This window comes from Nycticebus coucang, chromosome 22 (assembly GCF_027406575.1).
Source record: "Nycticebus coucang isolate mNycCou1 chromosome 22, mNycCou1.pri, whole genome shotgun sequence".
In the NCBI taxonomy this organism is placed as follows: Eukaryota; Metazoa; Chordata; class Mammalia; order Primates; family Lorisidae; genus Nycticebus; species Nycticebus coucang.
In genome coordinates this window covers 26,915,634-26,939,665 of record NC_069801.1, presented here as the reverse complement: position 1 = coordinate 26,939,665, position 24,032 = coordinate 26,915,634, and the positions used below count along the sequence as shown (strand labels likewise).

Below are 24,032 nucleotides of genomic sequence, written 5' to 3'. Positions count from 1 at the left end.
GTTATGGAGGGTTTACTCCTGAGCTAGGGCCTGTACTGAATATTTTCTTATATATTAACTCATTTAACTCGCAACATTTCAATCAACATTCCTATTTTATAAATGAGGAAATTGAGACAAAGAGTGGTTAAGTAACTTGCCCAAAGTCACACAGCCAATAAGTGGCTGAGTCAGGATTTTAACCCTAGTATGTCTGCCTCTACATTAGTGCTCTTAAGTACCAGTGACAATCTAGGATAAAATTGGGTTTTAGATCAGTCCAGAAAAGTGAAATATATACGGTATGTATTCAAAATTACCTTTGATAATCTCCTAAAATGACTATAAAGTTTAGCATATTTAGTTTGAGGCACAGACCTCTACCAGTAATTCATAAATACATTAAAGTTAGAAAACCACTGAGATAAGTCTGTATTCGGACGTTTGTGCTTTTAAACTACTCTGCTTTTAGCTAAACTATCAAATCCTTAGGAGTAAAAAGGGGAAGACAGAGAATTCTAGAGTGCCACTACCTACCTGGTTACTCTATTCTCATTTGATATTTAGCCTCTATGACCTTAACACATGTCACTTGTCTCAAGATATATTTGCTGTAGGATTAAGAGATAACACAGTCACATATTGAGAGGAGAGAACGCTCTATTAGAAAAGAGGTTCTAAAGTCCACGTCTAACTTAAATAAACATGGTTCAATGAGACTAGCTTTGGAGCCAAACAAACCTGGATTTAAATCCTAAATCTGCTACTTAATAGCTGCGTAACCTTGAGCAATTTGCTTACCTTCCCAAGTCTCAGTTTCTTAATCTGTAAAATGGTGATAGCAATTCCACGGGGTTGAGAAGAAAGAATTCAAGTTTCTAAAGTCGTGAGTTTTAGTATAAATCATGGTAATTAAGCATTACCTCTTTTTTTTTTTTTAATCTTCTTTTTTTTTTTTTTATTGCTGGGGATTCATTGAGGGTACAATAAGCCAGCTTACACTGATTGCAATTGTTAGGAAAAGTCCCTCTTGCAATCATGTCTTGCCCCCATAAAGTGTGACACACACCAAGGCCCCACCCACCTCCCTCCTTCCCTCTAGCATTACCTCTTAATAGATGTCACATAGCCTCTCTGAACCTCATTTTCCTTTATCTGTAACATGAGCATAATTATTCTGCCTCAAAGGTCACTGTAAGGAAACAGTAAAGCACTGTACAAATTATGTGTGAGGATTTTCTCAATTGCTTAATACACCTGCAATCGTGAAGAAATACTGGGAGACCCCTGCTGGAGAGTACTGGGCCTGAAATCAAAAATGGGGCCTGAAATCAGAACTGTCTCCACTTTTGCCATTTAGTATGGTTTTGTGACTTTGGGTGAGTAATCTAACCTTTTTGAGCCTCTGCTTTCACTACTAGCAAGGGAAGTTAGTGGTACAGACATCACAGGGTTACCCCATTAATCATACTCTGCAGAAAAGTATTAGGGACGTGCTAAATGCTCAAATGTCTGCTGAATGTGAATCTCTCTGATCCAAATTCAGCCTTGCTCCATCCACGAGATAAGAAAGGAGTCTCCGCGCGGAGCTCAGGTAGGGGAGATGCTCCCGTGGGGCCGCTGGGCTCCGGTACCTCCCCACTCCCCCGCCCGCCCAGACGTTACCATGGCCACCGGTTCAGGCCGGGAGCAGCACATAGGCGTGTTTAGCGCAATCCCCGCCTTTCCAGAGTGACCATTGGCTGGGGAAGCCACGTGACGCGCTGGTATGCTAATATATGGTAATCACCTCACGCCCCTCCTCCCCGGGCCGCGTCTGAGTAGCCAGCAGGGTGCGCGGCGCCGAGCCGAGGGGGCGGGCTGAGAGGCGGCCCCCGGGAGAGAGCGGCCAGGTGGAGGAGGAGCGCGAAGGCGACCGCAGGTAACGGGCGGGCGCGTGCGCGCTGGGGCCGGCTCCAGACTGACGGGCAGTGCGCCGGGCACACAGGCAGCCGAGCTGCCGGCTTAACCCTTTGGGCACCCAGCTGTCACGGGCGGGTGGGAGAGCGGCAGTCGAGACTGGCCACGCGGGGCAGGACATCTCCGTGAGCACCGGCAGGCGGGCGGCCGGCGGCCCAACCCGGCATCCGCGGCGTGGGGCGCGCGCAGGGCGCGAGCGATCTGGGCCGGCGACCGACTGGCCGCGGCACACCCGGACCGGGACCCAGCCGCAACCAGGGCTGCAGGGAGCTCTGGGGCCGAGACTTGCGGGAGGCTGCGGAGAACGGGACCCGGCTGAAGTCCCGGCACTCGTGCGCTTTCGTGGGGGATCGAGTCCCCTTCCGCGTAGAGGCCCACGCCTCCGCAGCAGGTGGCCTCGTGAGGCCTACGTCTCCTCCGCTCGTCCCGCAGAGTGCGGGGAGACCCGGGGGTACGGGCCTGACCGAGACTCCCCTCCTCAGCCGCGGCCTGACAGCCCAGCCGCCGGCACTTTTGACCCAGAGTCAAGCCTTGCATAGGGGGCAGCAGCAGAAGGAACTGGGGGTTGTTGGAGCTGGGAGGATAGGACAGTCCCCTAAAGGAAAAGCAGGCCCCAAGGTTTGAGGAAGAGGGATGCCCGGGAAAGGCCCTGGCCCCTTGTTTTCTGTGCTGGGTGCTGACCTGACACCCGTGGGAAAAGGTCACTGCTGGACACCTGGATCGGGTCTGTCATGTACAGAGGAAGCGGCTGTTCTACGTGAGTTTCCAACAGCTTTCTTATAAGGCAAGGTTTAAATTCATCTCCCTCCCCCACCCCTTCCTGGGTCTGCTACAGAAGTGTCTTCTTGTAATTATCCCCCTCCCCCAATTCACCAAGACTGGTGGCAGCTTTAGGCTCACAGCGTAATTTAGCTTTCACTACAATAGAAATGGTAGGAGGGGAGATTTGCCAGTGATATTAAGCTTGCCTGGGGAGCTTCTTTTAAGTGTGAGAGGGGAAAAATATTTCTATCACCAATAGGGATGAAAAAGTGGCTAATGTGTCAGAGATATCAATCGAGTTTCTTTTTTGAATCAGAAGTCTCATTTCTTCTAAATCAAGGCAAAACATGGTTACACATGAAAAGTACCAGGAACCAATTTGATTTTTACAAGTGAAGTGCAAATTGCACTTTCATGTTGCTCTTGATGTCTTTTATCACACAACAACAAACACTTAGTACATGCCAGGCACTTTGCTGTGTCTTGGGGATGCAAAGATGAATAAGATAATTAGTCCTTGTCCTGATAGAAGTACTGGGAGAAACAAATAAAATTGCTAGTAAAAGTGATTAACAGCATAATAGATAGGCATATAAAGAGCTGTGGAAGCACAGAGAAGGGAACAATTAGCTGGTAGAGAAGATCAGGGAAGGCTTTCCAGAGAAGAACACCATTAAGCAAGGTGTTGAAGGATGCATAAGAGTTTCTCTTGCAGAGAAAATTAGAAAGGACAGGAAGGGCAGCCAAAGCAGATGGAACAATAAATGCAGCCACATAATGAGTATGGTATCTCTAGAGAATAGTTTTATAGAGCAACCATGGCTTATTTTCTTTGTAATGTAAATTGTCAAACTTAACCTGGAACTTCAAATTCCTATCACAATTTACTGGTATTTTTCTTCTTATTGTTTTTGTTTATATTTCCTTCTTACAGTTTTTTTAAGCCCCAATTCTGGTCTTTGTCACCCACACCTTTCCAAGTATGGGTCTAACATGTAGAAGTGGAAAGGGAATAGTTTACAATAGAGTCTGCAAGGTAGAGGGCCTAAAAACTGGCACAAGAGGCAGCATCCTAGGAGGGAAAATCTAAGAAAAGAAGATGCAGGTTAGAACCGGAAGAGCAAAGCCTGGATGTTAAATATGAGATGTAGGAAAATAAATAATAAGATGAGAAGCTGGAAGGATCTGGATTAGGAGAGGATTGGGCTGTGATATGGGTCAGGGGAAGGAGTTCAGGACTGAGACCATGACTCATGCAAACATGATAGAGCCCAGTGTTGTGTGGTCCCCGCTGGCTAGAACAGAGGTGGCTCTGACAGCTTTAAGCAACTGTGCAGGAAAGGACAGCGCCATCTCCTCTATAGACTATTTCCCATGCTGCTACTTTTCTGTTCTCTTTCCCCTTCCGTTATCCATGATTCATATGTGTTTGCTTCCTGATATTTAGAAGCAGAGCAAGGATAGATTCAGAGGTAGTAAGGTGGACTTCATCCCCAAAACTCACCCAATGTTTGAATCAGATAAAGGCCTTTTAGCTTTGCTCAAACAAAAATTTATTTTTAGAATGAATTGCAATGACTTTTTGGCACATCTACTTTGAACTATATTATAGTCATGTAAAGGAATCGTTAGATAACATGCCTAATGTGCTCTGCAAAGATTGACAGTTTTGTTAAGTGCTAGAAAATCATGGGTGGTATTTAAGCAATCTTCTCAATCAACATATTTACTGAGCACCTGCTTGTGTGTAAATACTGTGCTGTACTTGTGATTTGGAGGAGACAGGAAAATGAGAGAGGTGGTATAGTGTGGGGGTTATTCTCGGCTAAACAAAGATTTGGATCCCAGTTCTACCAGGTACTTGCTATGTGACTTTCGTCAAGTTATTTGACTTTAGTTTCTTCACCTTGAACAATACCACCTACCTCATGTAGTTGTGAGGAGTAAATGAAATCACCAATGCAAAACAATAATTCAATACTGAAGTGCTAAACATGTGGTATTATAAGAGTGGAGAAAAGAAAAAGATTGTTATGAGCTGGGCATGGTGGCTCACCCCTGTAATCCTAGCACTCTGGGAGGGGCCAAGGTGGGTGAATTGCCTGAACTCACAGGTTTGAGACCAGCCTGAGCAAAAGCGAGACACCCCTCACCCTTTTAGACCCTACCCACCCCATCTCTAAAAATAGCTGGGCATTGTAGCAGGTACCTATAGTCCCAGCTACTTGGGAGGCTGAAGCAAGAGAATCACTTGAGCCCAAGAGTTTGAGATTGCTGTGAGCTATGATGTCATGGCACTCTACCAAGGGTGACAAAGTGAGACTCTATCTCAAACAAAGAAAAAAAATATCATTATGGACTATGATTACCAAAGAAGGCTTTTTTAGATACATGGTGAATTTTGTTGGAAGGTGGAAGGGATTTTTAGACAGGAAAAATAATGTTCATAAAACACAGGGCCAGCAAACAGAAGAACGTTTTCAAAGGCCAGTTGATGAGGCTGACCAGTCTGGTGAGATCAAAAAGTTTAAGTAGAGCAGTTGTAAGGTTTGGTTGAAGCCAGATTATAGCAGGCATTGAATGCTGAACTAAAGAGTTAGGACTTTATCCAGTATAGATGATCATAAGTCAAAGATTTTTGGTTAGGAAAGTGTGGAGTCATGCAAGTAGAAATATAAAGATATTTCTTTTTTTTTTTTTTTTTTATGTAGAGACAGAGTCTCACTTTATGGCCCTCGGTAGAGTGCCATGGCATCACACAGCTCACAGTAACCTCCAACTCCTGGGCTCAGGCGATTCTCTTGCCTCAGCCTCCTGAGCAGCTGGGACTACAGGCACCCGCCACAACGCCCAGCTATTTTTTGGTTGCAGTTTGGCCAGGGCCAGGCTTGAACCCGCCACCCTCGGTATATGGGGCCGGCACCCCACGGACTGAGCCACAGGCACCGCCCAATATAAAGATATTTCTAACAGCAATATGGGGAATAAATTTTAATGAGAAGAGAAAGAGAACAATCAATAGGTTATTTAAATAGTCTTGGTGTGGGCGGCGCCTGTGGCTCAGTCAGTAGGGCGCCGGCCCCATATACCGAGGGTGGCGGGTTCAAACCCTGCCCCTGCTGAACTGAAACCAAAAAATAGCTGGGCGTTGTGGGGGGCACCTGTAGTCCCAGCTACTCGGGAGGCTGAGGCAAGAGAATCGCTTAAGCCCAGGAGTTGGAGCTTGCTGTGAGTTGTGTGATGCCATGGCACTCTATCGAGGGCCACAAAGTGAGACTCTGTCTCTACAAAAAAAATAAATAAATAAATAAATAGTCTTGGTGTGAGAGGACAAGGAATTGGATTAGGAAGAAGCAATGAAAATAACAATAGATGGGTCAATAAGTAGAATAAAGGAAAAGTGAGCAGGACCTTGTGAGTGATGGATAGGGAAAACAAGAGATAAGGTAGCATTAAATATAGTCTTGACCTGGGTATAGGATTAGCAAAAACAGAACAGACAGAAAGGAAAGCCAGTTTGGGGGAGAAGAGGGGAAGCTAAGTCCTAGAAATCTTGAGACAATGCTAGAACTTCTCAGTGGACACATCCCGTAAGTATTGGAAGGGGGAGCTAGTGTTCTAAAGGGAGAAGTCAAGGCGTCCTATATGGAAGGTAGTAATGGACCCATGTGATTAGCTGGATTCACCATTAGTAACAGCATAGAAATAGAAGTATAGAGGACCAAGGATTGAAGCTTGAGATTTAGGGAGATAGCAGAAGAAACAGAGTCAGCATGGCAGAAAATAAGGAATATCAAGAAACATCTAATTTATTCATCCAGCAAATGTATTCTGTCCACCACTGTTTGTTGTGTACCTGATCAAAACAAGGCCAGTTAGACGTGCTGTTAATCATGAGAATGTGATATCACAGAAGTCAAGAGAAGGAAGGGTTTCAAACTGGAGAAATCATCAGTACCATGAAATTGTGCAGAAACTGTGGGAAGCGTCCATTATATCTAGTAAACAGAAGGTCACTAGTAACTTTTTTTTTTTATTAACACTTTTTTTTTTTGCAGTTTTTGGCCGGGGCTGGATTTGAACCCACCACCTCTGGCACATGGGGCCAGTGCCCCACCCCTTTGAGCCACAGGCGCTGCCCTCACCAGTAACTTTTTGAAAATAGTAGCTTCAGTTTAGTGGGAAGTGGCCGTGAGATATTAAAAGCCAGTTTAAAGGGAACCAGGGCACGAGGTGCAGGTAAGAAATGAGGACAGCATGTAGATCACCCTTGGTATGTTGGGCAAGGAAAGGAAGGAAAAAAATAGAAAAGCGGTTAAAAAGGGATCAGAGTCAAGCAGATTTAATTTTCCCTATCTGCTCCATTATTTTAGTTGTCTTAAAATATTTTTCTTTCTTTCATATTCTTAATAGAAATTCAGCAATTCATTTCTTAAACTTACTGCTTCGGTAACTACCTGTACATTTCACTGGACAGTGATCGTGTAGCTGTCATTCACTGAGTGCTTACTGGGTGCTAGGCATTGCCCTGAACACTTTGTATACATCCTGTTCATTATCTCATCTAATCCTCTCAATACTGGTTTATAACCACGCACCCTCTTATCAGCATGGAAAGCCTACAGAAATTGCCTGAGATCCCAAAGCTAATAAGGGATTTGGATCCAGCTCAGACTCTAAAGCTCTTCCAAAGGACCCTGCTATACTATCTCTGAAGACAAGGCCAGCTTCATGGGCATATGACATGTGCAGTCTCCAGGGGCCCTGCGTTAAACACATGTTTGGTTAAATGTTCTGGTGTTGCTGTCTTGAAATTCTTAATAATTTTTTAATAAGGACCCCACATTTTCATTTTGCACTAGGCCCCACAAATTATGGGGCCAGTTCTGCCTGAAGGCATCAGTCAGTACTGTTCCCTGAAGCTGCGATGACATTTCGTGCAGTAGCCTTTGGTTTGGTTAGGTGGCCCGAAAGTCCTTGCTGTGGTCATGGTACACAATCACATTTTCCTGTAGTGCTCTCATTTTAGACTCCTTGAGTCTGGTGATATCAAGGGAAAAAGGGAAATATTTTTAACTTCACATGGATACCCTGTCAGTATGAAGAGAATGGAAAATAAAGCGGCAAGAAATTATTTACACAGGATGACTTCTGGAAACTCATCCCTCATATTCTGAGGGTATTAGTGGATAGAGTTACAGTCCTGATGCTGTTGTTCCTCCAATTTCAATAAGTTCATTTCTCTTTTTTTTGTACCCAGATATGCCCATTTGTTTGTAGGAGACTGTAGAGATCATTTTTCAACCTTTTGAACCAAAAATTGGAAGGGAACGAGTATACTACTACTTGCCTGCCCTAAAACCAGGCTGATGTCACCCTTTCACCTACCTGCAAGAATCATGAAAAGCAGAAAATTTGAACATTATTTTCTTATGTTTGGCTTTATAATCACTACTTGGAATTGGCAACAAATTAAGTTTTTCTAGTTTTCATGGTTATGGCCCTCACAAAAATAGTTTTTGCTTATCCTCCTGTTCCTCCCGCTCCTGGTCTCTCTGAGTAAAGATCTGACCAAGTCCTGACACTGCTTGACCCTAACTGACCACTTGACCAAGTCCTACACCAATCAACCTGGATTCCTTTGTAGAGGAAATCAGACAAGACAGCTTGGGTATCCTCCTCCTGTAACCCATCTCATTCCCATTCAGAGTGCTTATTCTCGTTTTCTACTCCCAACATGGACCAAGTGCGCCTAAGAATATGTGAAATTAAACATGTGAGCTATCCCTACTCTGAAGCCAATTCTTTCCCTTATAGGAAATCATATAGTGAGCCCCTAGCCCAAAGACACATGGTTCAATAACAAAGTCAACATTGGTTCACTATTCAATTATTTGACTATAAACTTTTTGAAGGTAGGGTCTGTGTTTGACTTATTCTCTGCTATTTTCCTAATACCAAGCACAAGTAGGTCTTGAATAAATACTTTGCGAATGAATTAATGAAACTCCATTCTCGATAACTCATGCCGCATATCTGTTATCCATGTCTTGACCTCTGATCACCCAGACTCTTTGGCCTGCTTCATTATTTCATGTGGCCCAGACTTTTTGTTTTGGCCTTTATCAGAGCTATGGAGCAATCTGACCCCTTACTTACTTACTTAGAACTAAGGTATCTCTTTGTCTCTTAATCTTCCTAACAAATAATATCGTCCAGCTGCCCTTGGGAGAATATCCTTTTCTCTACTTATAGCCAGAGACATTGATCATACATACTAAATGTGTTTTAAAATATTTAAACTAAAGAGAATTATGTTCGAAAAAGTGAACAGGCTCTTTAAGAAGCAAGTTTAAGGAAGGAACCAGGGTCTAGAATTTTGTGAGTCTATAAAACTGATTAAGTTGTAAGCTTCAGTGAATCAATGCAAATTAATTTTATACCAACCAGTGAATCAAGGAGGGGTGGGAATTGAGTAAGTGTGTAAATATGGTTGCCAGGGAAACTTTTCCTGAAAGAAGAGAGAGCCTCTCAGGAATTTATACAGGCCCAAAGAAGCAATGTAACCTGATCTTTCTCTGTTCTTTTTCTGATGGGGGAAGAAAAAGATATAGAAACCATGGGTATAGATAAAGGTTGCTTGACTTTTCCAGAGACTTAAAGTAAGTTCTCCCTCTTAAAGACATACTGAGCAGTAGAGTTCTCCTGGGCAAATGATGACCATTAATACATATAAGGCCCCTGTTCCTTCTAAGGAACCATGTTGAAATGTAGAGCTTCTGTGGATCCATCTCTGAAATAGTATTAATTTATTCAACAAATATTTGTTAAGCACTTTCTAAATGGTCCATTGCCCAGAAGGAAATTAAAGAAAGAGGTTGATAACCATCTGAACGTACTGTATTACATGTAGTGGATTTTCCTTTAATTTTGCCCTAAATTAATTTGGAGGTAAGGGCAGTATGAATTTAATTAAATATTTAATGTTTATATTAAAAATTAAAATTTTTGGTTGGGTACAGTGGTGTACACTGTACAGAAAAAGAACAGAGAAAGATCAGGTAGTCCTAGCTCCTTGGAAGGCTGAGGCAGGAGGATCCCTTGAGCCTAGGAGTTTGAGGTTGCTGTGAGCTCTGATGACAACACCGTACTATAGGTCAACAGAACAAGACTCTGTCTCAAAAATTAAAATAAAAATAAAATTTTGTTTCTCTATAGAAAGCATAACACAAATGTATCTTGTGTATTTCTATTCTTTGGTTGTCACTCCTGAGAAAAACCTAACTCATTGATGCGTAAAGCTATATACTCAAGGTAGGTGTTCCTCTAGTGACAGTGTCATCTTAATTGTAGGTATAGCACCAGTGAAGGACAAGTCCATCTCCTTGTTGGCTAAAATCAAAGATACCCTTCTTATTTTAGTTAAATATGATGGGGGGTTTAAGGTCTTCATGCATTTGGATTGAACTATGGAACACTGTCCCACTGAAGCCTCCCATTCAATTTCTCCTTCTCTTTTTTCCTTGCTTTTACTTCGTTTTTAGTTATAAATAAGGCTTACAAAATGTAAGCCTTTTTACATTTGAAAAAAATAAATTTAAAGCCCTTTAATACTTTAGTGTAATGTACTAGAGTTTTGTTCTCTGCACATTACCTTTCACTGGCCTGCAGAGAGGTAGGAGCAGGTAATGGTTAACAGCAGGGGTGTAGAGCCAGAATGCTGGGGTTCCAGCCTTGCCTCTGCCACTCTTTAACTGTGACCTTCATGGTCTTCTTAAAGTCTGCACTCCCTCTGTGCTCCAGTCTTCTCATAGTCCCTGCCTTGAAGAATTACAGAATTAAACAGATTAATACAGGTGAGTGCATAGTAAGTACTGTGTAAGTTCCACCTTTTATTATCTCCTGTGACCTCCTAGATGGGAGAGTTGATTCCATTTGAAGGAAGAGAGAGTTGAGATGTACAGAGGTAGAATAACTTCCCTTAAAGTTGTGCAGCAAATTTGGGCTCAGATTATTCTCATCCTTAACTTAGCCCTGAAGTTTACCATTCCAGTTAGTGAGAGAGAAAAAATGAGAATTCGAGGAAAGAGAGCAGAGCTTAGCTTTTAGAGTACTTCAAAAAGGATGGTGGCACTAAAGTACATGAAAATGGAATTGCTTTTTCTGTTAATAGGAAAAATGGTTAGGAATTATATAAGATAGGAAATGTCATGCTGAGTCAGGCCCATAGTATATATGGCTCAAAATTTGGTTCTGAACATGATAACAAGGAACAATTTGAGGAGGGTATTGCAGCTGCCAACCATGACAAAATCTTCCAGTTGCCCATCCCTAACTGTCTTAGTATCCCGCTGTGTCTTGTTCACAGGTGTATTTAAGCTTCATTTCTACTTTTGGCCTTTACAATCTATTCATTTATTCAATATACATTTTAAAAGCTTCTATACCCCATGCTAGTGGCTGGGGATACAGAGATACCTAGTACTGATACTCCAAAGGTTTCCAAAGGAAGACAGACATGGAAACATTAATTGCCGTACTGTCATCAGTACCGTGGTATTAGGGTGGGTATGGTGTTCTGCAGGTCTAGAAGAGGGATTGCTTAATCCTGCTTAGAAGTGTTAGGGAGGAGCTCCTTGGGCAGACAGGAAGCAGTGTGTGCAAAGGTGGGGTGTCTGTCTGTGAGAAGGCGCGTGTACGGGAAGGTCCAAACAACCCAACAGGACCACATATGAGAAGGGTATTCACTGAAATGACATATGAGAAGGGTATTTGCTGAAACGAGCCTGAAAAGCAGGTTGGCATCCAATCACAGAGGCTTGGTTTGCCAAGGTGAGGAAACTGGACTTTATGGTGGGGCCATGGGGCGCTATTTAGGAGGAATATGACAAGATCTGCCTTTCAGAAAGATCCCATCAGCAATGTGGAGTTGGTTTGGACAGGAGTGAGACTGGAAACAGATTCATGCAGTTAGAAAGGACGCTCTAATTTAATGTCTCATCTGTTGCCGGTATTTTTACTATTGAATATATATGCTTGTTCATTCAATCCCGATTTATTGAGGACTTGCTGCGTAGTGAGCCAACTGCTGGAAATATTGAGAGAAACAGCACACCGTACATGTCTTAGATTTGCTTGCAGTGTTTTATTTATCCTAAATACAAACTTCCTTGCATTTTCAGGTTTCATTGTCCATCCTCCACTTCATCTCATTTCCTGTCCTGGCGTTCTGCTATATTAAGTGAGCTCGTTTCTGTTTACTTTGTCTTATCTTCATGATTTCACTATCCCTGTCACAACTCCTTCCTCTCAACCTTCATTTTTCCAAAGTGCAAAGTTCTAACCATTTAGTAAATCTTCTTTTAGACTTTTGCTACTTACATTCTTAATTCCTTTTCCTGTTTCCCCCAAACCTCAAGTACTGTATATTATCTGCCTTAACCATTCATCAAACCTTTTGCACTCCTTCCTGTCCTTTACTAGCTTACAGAGTCCTTTCTATACTCTTTTCCTGCTTCCCCAGGGATATGCATGCCAGAATTACAGACAGATTACTGTCTTTGCTTTGTCTATGTGGATCGTGAGACCACAGTCCCCAAAGGAATAATTCCCCTGCCCCTGAAAATAAAGAAATTAAAGATGAGACAATATTTCTCCTATAATAGAAGATGGAGCTGTATTAGAAGTAGTGGTATGTATTACATAATAATAATAGTGATTACAGTTTATCGAACACTTAATACATGCCAATCATCATGCCTAGGGCATTGCATGAGTTCTTTTTTTTTTTTTTTTTTTTTTTATTGTTGGCGATTCATTGAGGGTACAATAAGCCAGTTACACTGATTGCAATTGTTAGGTAAAGTCCCTCTTGCAATCATGTCTTGCCCCCATAAAATGTGACACACACTAAGGCCCCACCCTCCTCCCTCCATCCCTCTTTCTGCTTCCCCCCCCATAACCTTAATTGTCATTAATTGTCCTCATATCAAGATTGAGTACATAGGATTCATGCTTCTCCATTTTTGTGATGCTTTACTAAGAATAATGTCTTCCACTTCCATCCAGGTTAATACGAAGGATGTAAAGTCTCCATTTTTTTTAATGGCTGAATAGTATTCCATGGTATACATATACCACAGCTTGTTAATCCATTCCTGGGTTGGTGGGCATTTAGGCTGTTTCCACATTTTGGCAATGGTAAATTGAGCTGCAATAAACAGTCTAGTACAAGTGTCCTTATGATAAAAGGATTTTTTTCCTTCTGGGTAGATGCCCAGTAATGGGATTGCAGGATCGAATGGGAGGTCTAGGTTGAGTGCTTTGAGGTTTCTCCATACTTCCTTCCAGAAAGGTTGTACTAGTTTGCAGTCCCACCAGCAGTGTAAAAGTGTTCCCTTCTCTCCACATCCACGCCAGCATCTGCAGTTTTGAGATTTTGTGATGTGGGCCATTCTCACTGGGGTTAGATGATATCTCAGGGTTGTTTTGATTTGCATTTCTCTAATATATAGAGATGATGAACATTTTTTCATGTGTTTGTTAGCCATTCGTCTGTCGTCTTTAGAGAAAGTTCTATTCATGTCTCTTGCCCATTGATATAAGGGATTGTTGGCTTTTTTCATGTGGATTAATTTGAGTTCTCTATAGATCCTAGTTATCAAGCTTTTGTCTGATTGAAAATATGCAAATATCCTTTCCCATTGTGTAGGTTGTCTCTTTGCTACCCAACTTCGTACATTGCATGAGTTCTTAACGTTCGCAGAAACTCTGTGAGGTAAGAGCTCATATTATTTACATTTTACAGATGAAGAGACTCAAAGAGGTGAAATAACTTGTCCAAGGTCAATGAATTTTCCAAATACATCGGAAAGCGAGAGTTTGAAATGAGGCCTGTCTGACTCTTGAGCCAAAGTTCTTCACTAATTGTGTCATGCAGGATAACATGCAGGGTCTGAGTGCAGGTACCTGCGGTTGTTAGGAGTATAACCTTCCTTTAGTCATAACTGCTATCATCAAATCAAGTTTCTCCCAGTTCTTTTTGTTCTTATTGGTGATCTTAAGACACTGTTTTATTTGAATCACAAGAAGGTTCTGGAATGCTCCTCCTCCCCCAAAGTTTGTGATGTTAGATTTGAGTTTGCATGTTAGCACTGTAGAGGTGTTATAGTTCATTGTGGAAATTATGTTTGTAGTTTGGGGACCTACCTCCAGGTGAATGGACTGTGCCTTGGAATATGGTTGCATGTACTACCAGATTTTTTGTAGAGGCAGCTAAATATACTTTAATAACAAATGTTTACGTTATGATTTCCACAGTAGATCAATCTATCCCTAGTGATGAGTGTAGTAGGCTGAATGATGACAGCCCAAATATATTAGGTCCTAATCCCTGGAACCTGTAAATGTTACCTTATAAAGACAAAATGTCTTTGCAGATGTGATTAAATGAAGGATTTTGACATGGAGAGATTATCCTGGATTTCTGAGTGGGCCCTAAATGCCATCACAAGTGTCTTTACAAGAGAGAGACAGAGGGAGACATAAACAAGGGGGAAGGGATGTAACCATAGGAGCAAAGATCAGAGTGATGAGGCCACAAGAAAAGGAATGCCAGCAGCCACCAGTACCTGGAAGAGTGAAGGAGCAGGTGCTTCCCTAGAACCTGCAGAGGGAGCACAGCCAACTAACCTGATTTTGGCCCAGTTCTGACCTCCAGACTGTAAGAGAATAAATTTCTGTTGTTTTAAGCCACTAAGTTTGTAAATAATTTGTTAAAGCAGTGACAGGGAACACATACAATGAGGATAATCACTTATCATATTGCTTCATGCATTTTGAGGACACATATTATGACATAAAGACAATAGCCAATTAATATAACATGTATAATAGTAATTTCTACAAACACATATGTAGTACTTACCGTGCCAAGCACTGGTATAAGCATTTGAAATGTATATACTCATTTAATCTTTATAGCAGTCATACTGAGGGGAGAGTCTATTATTGTCTCTACTTATAGATGGGAAGTTTGAAGCACGTAGAAGGTAGATAACTTGACCAAAGTGATACAGCTATTATAGTAAGTAGCGGGACCAGCTTCTGCACCCAGGGAGTCTGGCTTCCAGAATCCATGCTGTTAAGCACTATGCCATAGGGGGCTTCCACTTGGGAAGCATTCAACAAAGAACAATGTAACGGTGTCTAAAATCTTCCCAATCCTCTAGCCTCTTCCTCCTCTCTGTTTTTTGCTGTGTTCACTGTGTCTGTCTCTATCAGGTATCCTTTATCTTTAATATCTCTTTTTTTATTTGTTTAATTTTTTAATTTTTTTTTTATTAAATCACAGCTGTGTACATTAATGCAATCATGGGGTACAATGTACTGGTTTTATATACAATCTGAAATATTTTCATCAAACTGGTTAACATAGCCTTCGCAGCATTTTCTTAGTTATTGTGTCAAGATATTTATATTGTACACTTAGTAAATTTCACGTGTACCCTTGTAAGATGCACTGTAGGTGTGGTCCCACCCATTACCCTCCCTCCCCCCATCCTCTCCTCTCCCCTCCCTTTCCCCTTCCTTTTGGGCTAAATTGGGTTATAGCTTTCATATGAAAGCTATAAATGGGTTTCATAGTAAAGCTGAGTATATTGTATACTTTTTCTTCCATTCTTGAGATACTTTGCTAAGAAAAATATGTTCCAGCTTCATCCATGTAAACATGAAAGAGGTAAAGTCTCCATCTTTTTTAAGGCTGCATGCTATTCCATGGTGTACATATACCACAATTTATTAATCTATTTGTGGGTCGATGGGTACTTGGGCTTCTTCCATGACTTAGCATATATGAATTGGGCTACAATAAACATTCTGGTACAAATATCTTTGTAATAATGTGATTTTTGGTCTTCTGGATATACCTAGTAGAGGAATTGTAGGATCAAATGGCAGGTCTATTTTTAGATCCCTAAGTGTTCTCCAAACATCTTTAAAAAGGAACGTATTAGTTTGCATTCCCACCAGCAATGTAGAAGTGTTCCCTTTTCTCCACATCCACGCCAACATCTCTGGTTTTGGGATTTTGTGATGTGGGCTAATCTTACTGGAGTTAGATGATATCTCAAAGTATTTTTGATTTGCATTTCTCTGATGATTAAGGATGATGAGCATTTTTTCATATGTCTGTAGGCCGTGCTCCTGCCGTGCGTCTCTTTAGAGAAGTTTCTCTTCAAGTCCCTTGTCTTCTTTTTTTGTATATCCTTATGTGGTTTTGGTATTAGGGTTATTCTGGCCTCATGAAGTAAGTAGGTGCAAGTTTCCCTCTTTTCTATTTTCTAGAAGAGTTTATATAGTACTGGAATTATTTCTTTCTTGAATAATTAGTAAAATTCACCAGCAAAGTCATCTCAACTGAAGTTACCTTTGTGGAAAGGTTTTAAACTAAGAATTCAGATTCTTTAATACTTATAGCGCTTTTCAGTTTTCCTGTTTCTTCTTGAGTGCGCTCTAATTGTGTCTTTCAAAGACTTCGTTCATTTCATCTAAGTTGTTTAACTTGTTGGCATAAAATAGTTGGAATAGTTCCTTATTAGTCTTTTAATATCTGTAGGATTTCTTTCATTCTTATTATTGGTAATTTGTATGTTCTCTAGTTTTTTCTTTCTTTTTTTTTATTTTTGGTGGTTTTATAACTTTATTTTATGTGTCTGACGATCACCAGTTAGTTCTTATCCACGTTGATTGTCTGTAGATTTTTGAAAGTGGTAACAGGTACATAAGTAACCAAAGTACAGAGCTTTTTTGGTGAATCTTCATCTTCATTACGTTTTTCTGGACAACTGCACACAGACACAATATGGGACATTCCTTATGCCTTGTCCTGTCCCTTTCTTTCCCCTCTACTGTCCCCTCTCCCCTCTCCTGTCTCCTCCTCTCCCTCTCCAGTTCATCTCTCCATTTCTCACAAATTCTAGCCATTTTGCCCTCCTGAATATCTAACCTCTGTCTCCTCAACTCAGTGAGACCCCTGGGCTGTTTGCATAACCCCCTCCTGGTACTGCACCTGACTGCCTCCAGGGAATAAACTGGAATAATCACAGGGTTCACTTGGTTTCCCTTTCTCAGAGACTTTAGGCTCGTGTTATCTGTCACCTAATGTCTGAAAATCATTTCTATATGTTATCCATTTTTTTATTTGTTTAAGGTAGAAAGTAAATCTGGTCCCTGTTTATCTTGTAAGTAGAAGTCTCCAACTTATTTTCTAGGGGGCTTACATGTTGACAGTAGATTCCTTCCTTTAAAGAAACTCTGTCACTTACGATATGGATTTTGAATAGTTTAAAAGTAGATCTGATCTGGGTGTGGTGGCTCACACTTGTAATCCTAGCACTCTGGGAGGTCGAGGTGGGAGGATAGCTTGAGCTCACCGGTTCGAGACCAGCCTGGGCAAAAGCATGACCCTGTTTCTGCTAAAAATAGAAAAACTGAGGCAAGAGGATCACTTGAGCCCAGAAGTTTGAGGTTGCTGTGAGCTGTGATGCCCTGGCATTCTACTCAGGGTGACGGCTTGAGACTCTGTCTCAAAAAATAAATGAATAAAAAATAAAAGTAGATCTGTATTTAAAGTAACAAAGTCGTACATCTAGATAAACTGAAATAGATTTAGGTGATTTGGATCTTCTCTACATTGCTGTCTTTCATATGATTAGAGACAAATTCATTGCTATTAGAATGGCAAGAGATTGATAAAGAATTTCAAAATAGGGCTCAGGCTCTCCCTTTCCCTCTCCTTCTCTTACGCTCCTTCCTCTCTCTCTCTCTCCTGTTTAAAAAAAAAAAAGAAACAAAAACAAAAAACTAGGGCTCAGCCAGACTAGAAGCTATGTAAATTCCTTGTCAGTGGCCTTCAGTGTTTAAATGTTTGTTCTCATGTCTCATCCCGATATTCAAACTAGGAGTTAAACATTCAGAACCATTGAGATACAAATCAAAACAGTAGTGTGAGACTCTGACAAATTAATGCTAATAGTATTTAAGCTATGGAAGCCTCCACTAAATCCTGACTGCCTGACCCCAGAGTTAATTTATTTCTCCATGCCCTTGCTGGGCACGTTGAAAATAAGTGAGGCTAATTATAATAATCTGTCCTTGGGCCAAATTGTGTGGGACAATAAATCATCCTCAACTATTAACCTTGTGTGTGTGTGTCTGTCTGTCTGTCTGTCAGAGAGAGGGAGAGAGAACGCGCATGTACAAATATATATGCTCATTTATTTAGCATCTTACGCTAGGCATCTCCATCTTCATAATCACTTCTTAAATTCAGTTTTTAGGTATACATATTAGGTATTCACTGAAAATGCTGATACCTAGAGATAATAAATAAGATGTTCAACTGTTTCCACTACAATATCCCTCACAAGGCCATGCCACGCCATGGTATCTCTTACCCTCAGTAGCACCATAATTCGGTTGTCAGTAGACCAAAAACACAACCTTAGGCCAGTCATATTGCCACTGTGTACTGTGTGCCACAAGAGGCATTGTGAAACAGAGTTGGATGGATAATCACAGCTTCTTTTATTAGAAAAATAATTTGAAGGCTCGGCACCTGTATCTCAAGCAGCTAAGGCGCCAGCCACATACACCAGAGCTGGCGGGTTCGAATCCAGTCCGGGCCCGCCAAACAACAATGACAACTATAAGCAAAAAATAGCCGGGCGTTGTGCTGGGCGCCTGTAGTCCCAGCGACTTGGGAGGCTGAGGCAAAAGAATCACTTAAGCCCAGGAGTTGGAGGTAGCTATGAGCTGTGACGCCACAGCACTCTCCCCAGAGCAACAGCTTGAGGCTCTGTCTCAAAAAAAAAGAAAAAAGAAAAAGAAAAATAATTTGAAGTTCAGGGTTTACATAAATGGATCAAAACAACAATAAAGCAGTAAAGACAGTATACTATTATCTATACAGGCCAATTTAGCTGAAAAAGACTGATATGTCCCCAGTGCCATGCCACCTGTTGCTTAGAGAAGAGCCCTTTAGTTTGAGGTTGTCGTCAGTATGAGCAATATCTGACTGTGTCTGCAACTCTGTCCTTTAAATTTATGACCTTCATAAAGAGCCTTCACATTTGAGATTGCCACTGTGGAATGAATTCTTTAGGGTGGCTTTCTAGCTGTGCCATTCTGTGTAAGGTCCTGCATCAACTACTTCGCTTGCATGCTCCTTGATTTCATTCATCATGACGAAGCTATGTCGGGCTCCCGCTGTCGTTTCTTTCTGCCTGTGTCAGTATCCAGTGTTGGGGGAATGGCTGTATTTCAAGTCTTCATTATTAAATAGCAGGCTCCACAAGTGCTTGTTAATTTAGCAGTGCTTGTTACGCTGTTATTTCTGTTATTCACGGTACAAACTACCTTGATTATAATTACTTAAAAATCCATATGTAAGGTCCCTAAGGATAACCCTGAGTTTCTTCTACAAAGATATAAATGCTCCCACCTTTACTTTGGCTCGTGGCTAATTGGGCATTAGAGCCTTACGTTTGAAGTCTACATCAGTTTTGTTCTTTAATTATATTTCTGAATTTGTCAATTAGCATGCTATCTTTTATCTACAATACTGGTGCTACTGATTCATCATCAGTACTCAAATTTTAAGTTTTGTTTTCTAGCATTAGAGACAAGTTGCACTGAATTTGAGTATTTGCCATTTACTGGGGTAGGTGCTAGATATGGTACATGTATTTGACAGTGTGTTGGTAAAGGTATTTTTTCAGTATGAAATGTGCTGGCCTGTATAAGGATTAAGTCTCTAACTTCGATTTTGTCAGGCAATCAATAGTTACACTTTTTGTATATAGAAAGAGGATTCAGGATTCGTATTTCACTTTTTCATTCCTCTTCACTAAAATTTAGGGTGAAGCTAGTGGTCATTGAATAGGCAGAATGATATTTAATGTTTGCATACATGTATATTATAACACCTTCACTTTTAAGTTACCATATAAATAATATTTAAGGGGAAGGCTCCGAGGCCAGACTACCTGGACTTGAATTCTGTCTCTTCTAATTAATTACTAATTATAATTGTAACTTAGGTCAAATTACTTAACCTCTCTGTGTAACTGTATCCTATGACCTTGATAAATTCACTTTAGTTCTAATAGGTTTTTTATAGATTTCTTAGGATTCTCTACAAATACAATCATGTTGTCTGAAAATAAAGACCATTTTACGTCTTTCTTTCCAATCTTCCTGCCTTTTTACCTAACGTACTGACTGGCTAGAAACTCCAACAGTATTGAATAGAAAATTCAATGACCATTCTCAGTCTTGGGGGGAAACATTCAGTTTTTCACTAAATAAATATCATGTTAGCTGTAGATTTTTGTTACATGTCCTTTATGAAATTGAGGAAGTTTTCTTCTATGCCTAGTTTGCTGAGAGTTGCTATGATGATTGATTATCAAATTTCGTCAAGTGATTTTCCTTCATCTACAGGGATAATATGGTCACCTTCTTTAGCCTATTAATATGGTTATTTACATTGGTTTTCAAATGTTAAACTTTTTATTAATATAACAAAAAATAAATAGAGATGTTTCAGAACATTTTTCTGTGTATTTTTTGGAAACTGGCAATACCTTAAGGTAATTTAAAGCCTCTGGGTTTATTCTCTAGTTGTCTCTGAACGATAAGGACTATATGTTAGAGATGTAGTAATCAACAATAATGTATCTTTGAGGGGGGAACACTTGATTATCTTGAGCTTTCCTAGTTAGTGATTTAAATGTATTTTAGTGAAATATATAACAGTATAAGGAGACTATAGTAGTCACACTGGCTTCCAGATCATTTATTTCCCCTGTAATTCACAGAAAAATAATTTTAATTCTTTTGAAATCTTCCTTTTTAAGGAAATGAATATAATGGATAATGATGGGCTAGGTAATACATAACTGTAGAGATCTAATTCGTTCCATATTTAGAAATTATTTCGGAGTAATAATCATAGTCAGCAGAAACGTCCAAGTGCACAGACTTGGTTCTTCATCAGGTGTTAAACAAAAAGAGAAGCCCCATAATTGGGGCCTCGACTTACCATGCTTGCTACTCAACCGTGACCAAAATGATGTTTATTCTCTTTACAGGAAAGCATGTTTATTGTTTGTTACTAGGTGTTACCAGGCCTGTTTCATTATAATGATTGCTATTTTTGTAAAGAAGACATTTTAAAATCAGCACTTAAATATAGTAAGAATGATTCATTCTTACCATTGCCAGTGGCATTCCTACGAATGGAAATAGCACTGAGGGGGGACATCAGCTGATTTAATCTTCCATTAAGGTTTTATTTGCATAGCCCTTGATCCCTGAAGGCTTAGTTTGCTCATTACCTCAACAAACCCTTGTACAAATAAAATTGAATCAAGTAGATGAGTGAGTGTGTCTGGATAGCGGCCCTGGAATATCACTACCCCTCATGTGCAGAGGGAAATTTCCCAGCCCTCTAGGCACACACACAGCCTGTGGGGTCAAACCCGATTAGGTGCTCCCATCAACTCATTTACAGGGTTGGCCTTTTCAGCTTCAAGAAGCAGCATGACCTACTCCATTCAGCTGCTGTTCTTAGCCCATTCTTCAGCTCTGCCTCTTACGTTCCCATGGAGTGAGGCTCTGTACTTCTGCACATGCTCCCTGAGAGAGTCATTCACAAAGACAATCTGCTCTCTAAGGGAAAGCAGCAAAGCCAGCTGGGGAAGGAGGTGACGGAGAGTCATGCACCAGAAAGGAAGAGTGAAGCATATTAAAAATGACTTCAGTGCAGTAATCCCATAAGGATTCATACCAATTGAGCTGGTATTTTTTCCTGGAAATTCCAGCCCATTCCAGGCATTCATTTTTTCCGTGAAGGAGTGGGGGCGGGTTTGATTCTCTCTGTGTGACAGGCAATTCAGCAGCAGAGGCAATTAAGCCTTATTGACCCGCACTCCACAAAACTACTAAATATTCAACAAACAGACCTTCCAGAGACAGAACACGAAGTCATTATAGTAAGAGTGTTCCCTTTGGGTATTCTTTCAAAATATTTTTATTTAGTTTGGCTGTGAGTGATAATATAACACCACAAGGATAGTTTAAATTGGAGAGTATTTGGTAGAAAACAATCTCATTTTAAATATGTGACATTCTCTTACCATTATGTGGGTACATTTCTGACTTCTTAGCAATCAGGTCAGCTCAGCAAATACATAATATGAGCTGCCTATCCACTAATGGATGAATGCTATTCTTTATTCTGGGTAATCAACAAGGTGTGTCTGGACCACATGGGCCAGACAATGGGATTATGAGAATGCAGCCATCTCTGCTAATCCATGCTAGCCAGATGGGTGGGACCTGGACAGGGTAGTCTGAGGTGGCCATTTAGATGTAAAGGAACTCTATTTTATTTTATATTGATCAATGGTATTTATGTTATTAGATATATATATATATATTCATTATAGAAGATCGGAGACGGGGAAGCTAAGCCAAGAGAAAACCTGTTATCCCAGCACTTGAGAGTAATATTGTTAACATTTTGTTTTTATATCCTTCTGGTTTTTAAAGTTTTAGTCTATATTTTTTTGAACAACAACAAAAGATCTCTCCTTGTACTGTTTTTCATAAAATGCTTATTCACCTTACTGCGAGCCTTTTTGGTCATGAAATACAATCATATTCTACAGAGTATCCCAAAAGCCGCCCCAAAAGTTGCCATAAAAAAGAAAATGGGAAATTTTACCCGTTTTGTAGTCATCTAAATATACCTTTTTTTTTGAGACAGTCTTACTATGTCACCCTGGGTTGAGTGCCATGGCATCACAGCTCACAGCAACCTTAAACTCTTGGGCTTAAGTCTCTTGCGTCAGCCTCCCAAGTAGCTAGGATCCCAGGCGCCTGCCACAATGCCCAGCTATTTTTTGGTTGCAGTTGTCATTGTTGTTTAGCTAGCCCAGGCCAGGCTCAAACCGACCAGCTTCGGTGTATGTGGCCAGCGCCCTACTCACTGAGCTATGGGTACTGAGCCTAAATATACCTTTATTTACAAAATACTCATCAAAAAATTTTACAAAATATTCTCTACATGTTGTCCACCTCTTTGCAAAATGTTGCCACCTATACTGTACCTCCATGTATAATGCATAACCACATTTCTGGCCCAAACTTTCAGGAAAAAAAAAAATCCTTCATTTTAATTTTTGAAGGAGGGCAATAGTGCCTCCTCTCTTGTGAGAGGCACAAAGCGTGGAGCCACCTACTGCAGAGAAGCTGGACCAAGCCCAGGTGGCGGATGAGAGTGGTCCAGATGAACTGAGCACCCAGCCTCTCCCAGTTGTTCCCTCCCAGCCCACCTTTGCCCACACATCCTCTCATTTCCTATTTCCACCCATGTCCATTGGTGGGAACATGATCATGGCTGCTCTGCTGAGAACTCTCCAGGCTTATTTCCCAGGAAGCTGGTGTGAAGGGCCAGGGCTGGCCCTGCTTAAGCCAGGCTCCTGACGGTAGATCCCTCCCCTTTCCAGGCTGCCTCATCTCTCACCCAGCTGGCCCCATTCTGAGCCCCCTGGGATATGATGCTGAGGAGGAAGAGCCCTGGGTTCTGAGACCCTGATCTACTAGTAGCCATTGTTGTGACCATGGCCCTCAGTTCCTATGATGTTTCTGTCTGCAACGATACTTGGCAGCAAAGCCCAAAAGCTCGAGGGTACCTGAGTCCATAGATTGCAATTTTGAGCCTATGACTTGCTTGAACTCCCAAAGTATTGAGTTTGTATAATTTCCCAAACTTGCCAGTAGGAAGGACAGTCTATGATGCTTGTTAACAGAACTGATACCCAAGGCTTTCTCCTGGAGAGCTGATTCAGTGTATTCGGCTATGGTTCAGTCCCCCAGATGGTGAGTAGGATTCACAAGTTTGGGAAAGGTTGGTGTAGTTTATTCTAACGTTACTGAGTGCCGAAGGACTAGCTGGCTCAAGGAGGTCACAGTCTAGATACTAAACAGGAACGTGAAGGCAGGGTACTTCACTAGCGCTGGCTTCCTCCTAGGGGCCTCAGAATGGGGCCAGCTGCTTTAGAGATGAGAGCGCCTCAGAAGGGCAGGGATTAGGAGCCCAGAGCAGGCAGGGCCGGCCCTGGCCCCGACACCAGGAAACAAGCCTGCCAGGATGCTCACCAGAGTGGCTGGAGCCACATTCCCACTGACAGACAGGAGTGGAAATAGGAAATGAGAGGATGTGGGGATGAAGGGAGGACAGTTGGGGGAAGTTAGGCATTCAG

The 24,032-nt window shown here is 41.3% G+C and overlaps 1 protein-coding gene across 2 annotated transcripts in view; it reads left to right on the top strand.

Annotated features, from left to right (window-relative positions):
* Positions 1 to 1,835: 1,835 nt before the first annotated feature.
* The window catches only part of PHC2 (polyhomeotic homolog 2), a 106,937-nt gene continuing 84,740 nt past the window's right edge, over positions 1,836 to 24,032 (top strand). The window contains exon 1 of one of the 2 annotated variants that reach the window (XM_053575756.1): positions 1,836 to 1,900. The gene's annotated coding sequence lies outside the window, so the exon portion shown is untranslated. Of the gene's footprint in view, positions 1,901 to 2,265; positions 2,696 to 24,032 lie in introns of those variants that run through there. The other variant, XM_053575755.1, reaches the window with a different exon arrangement.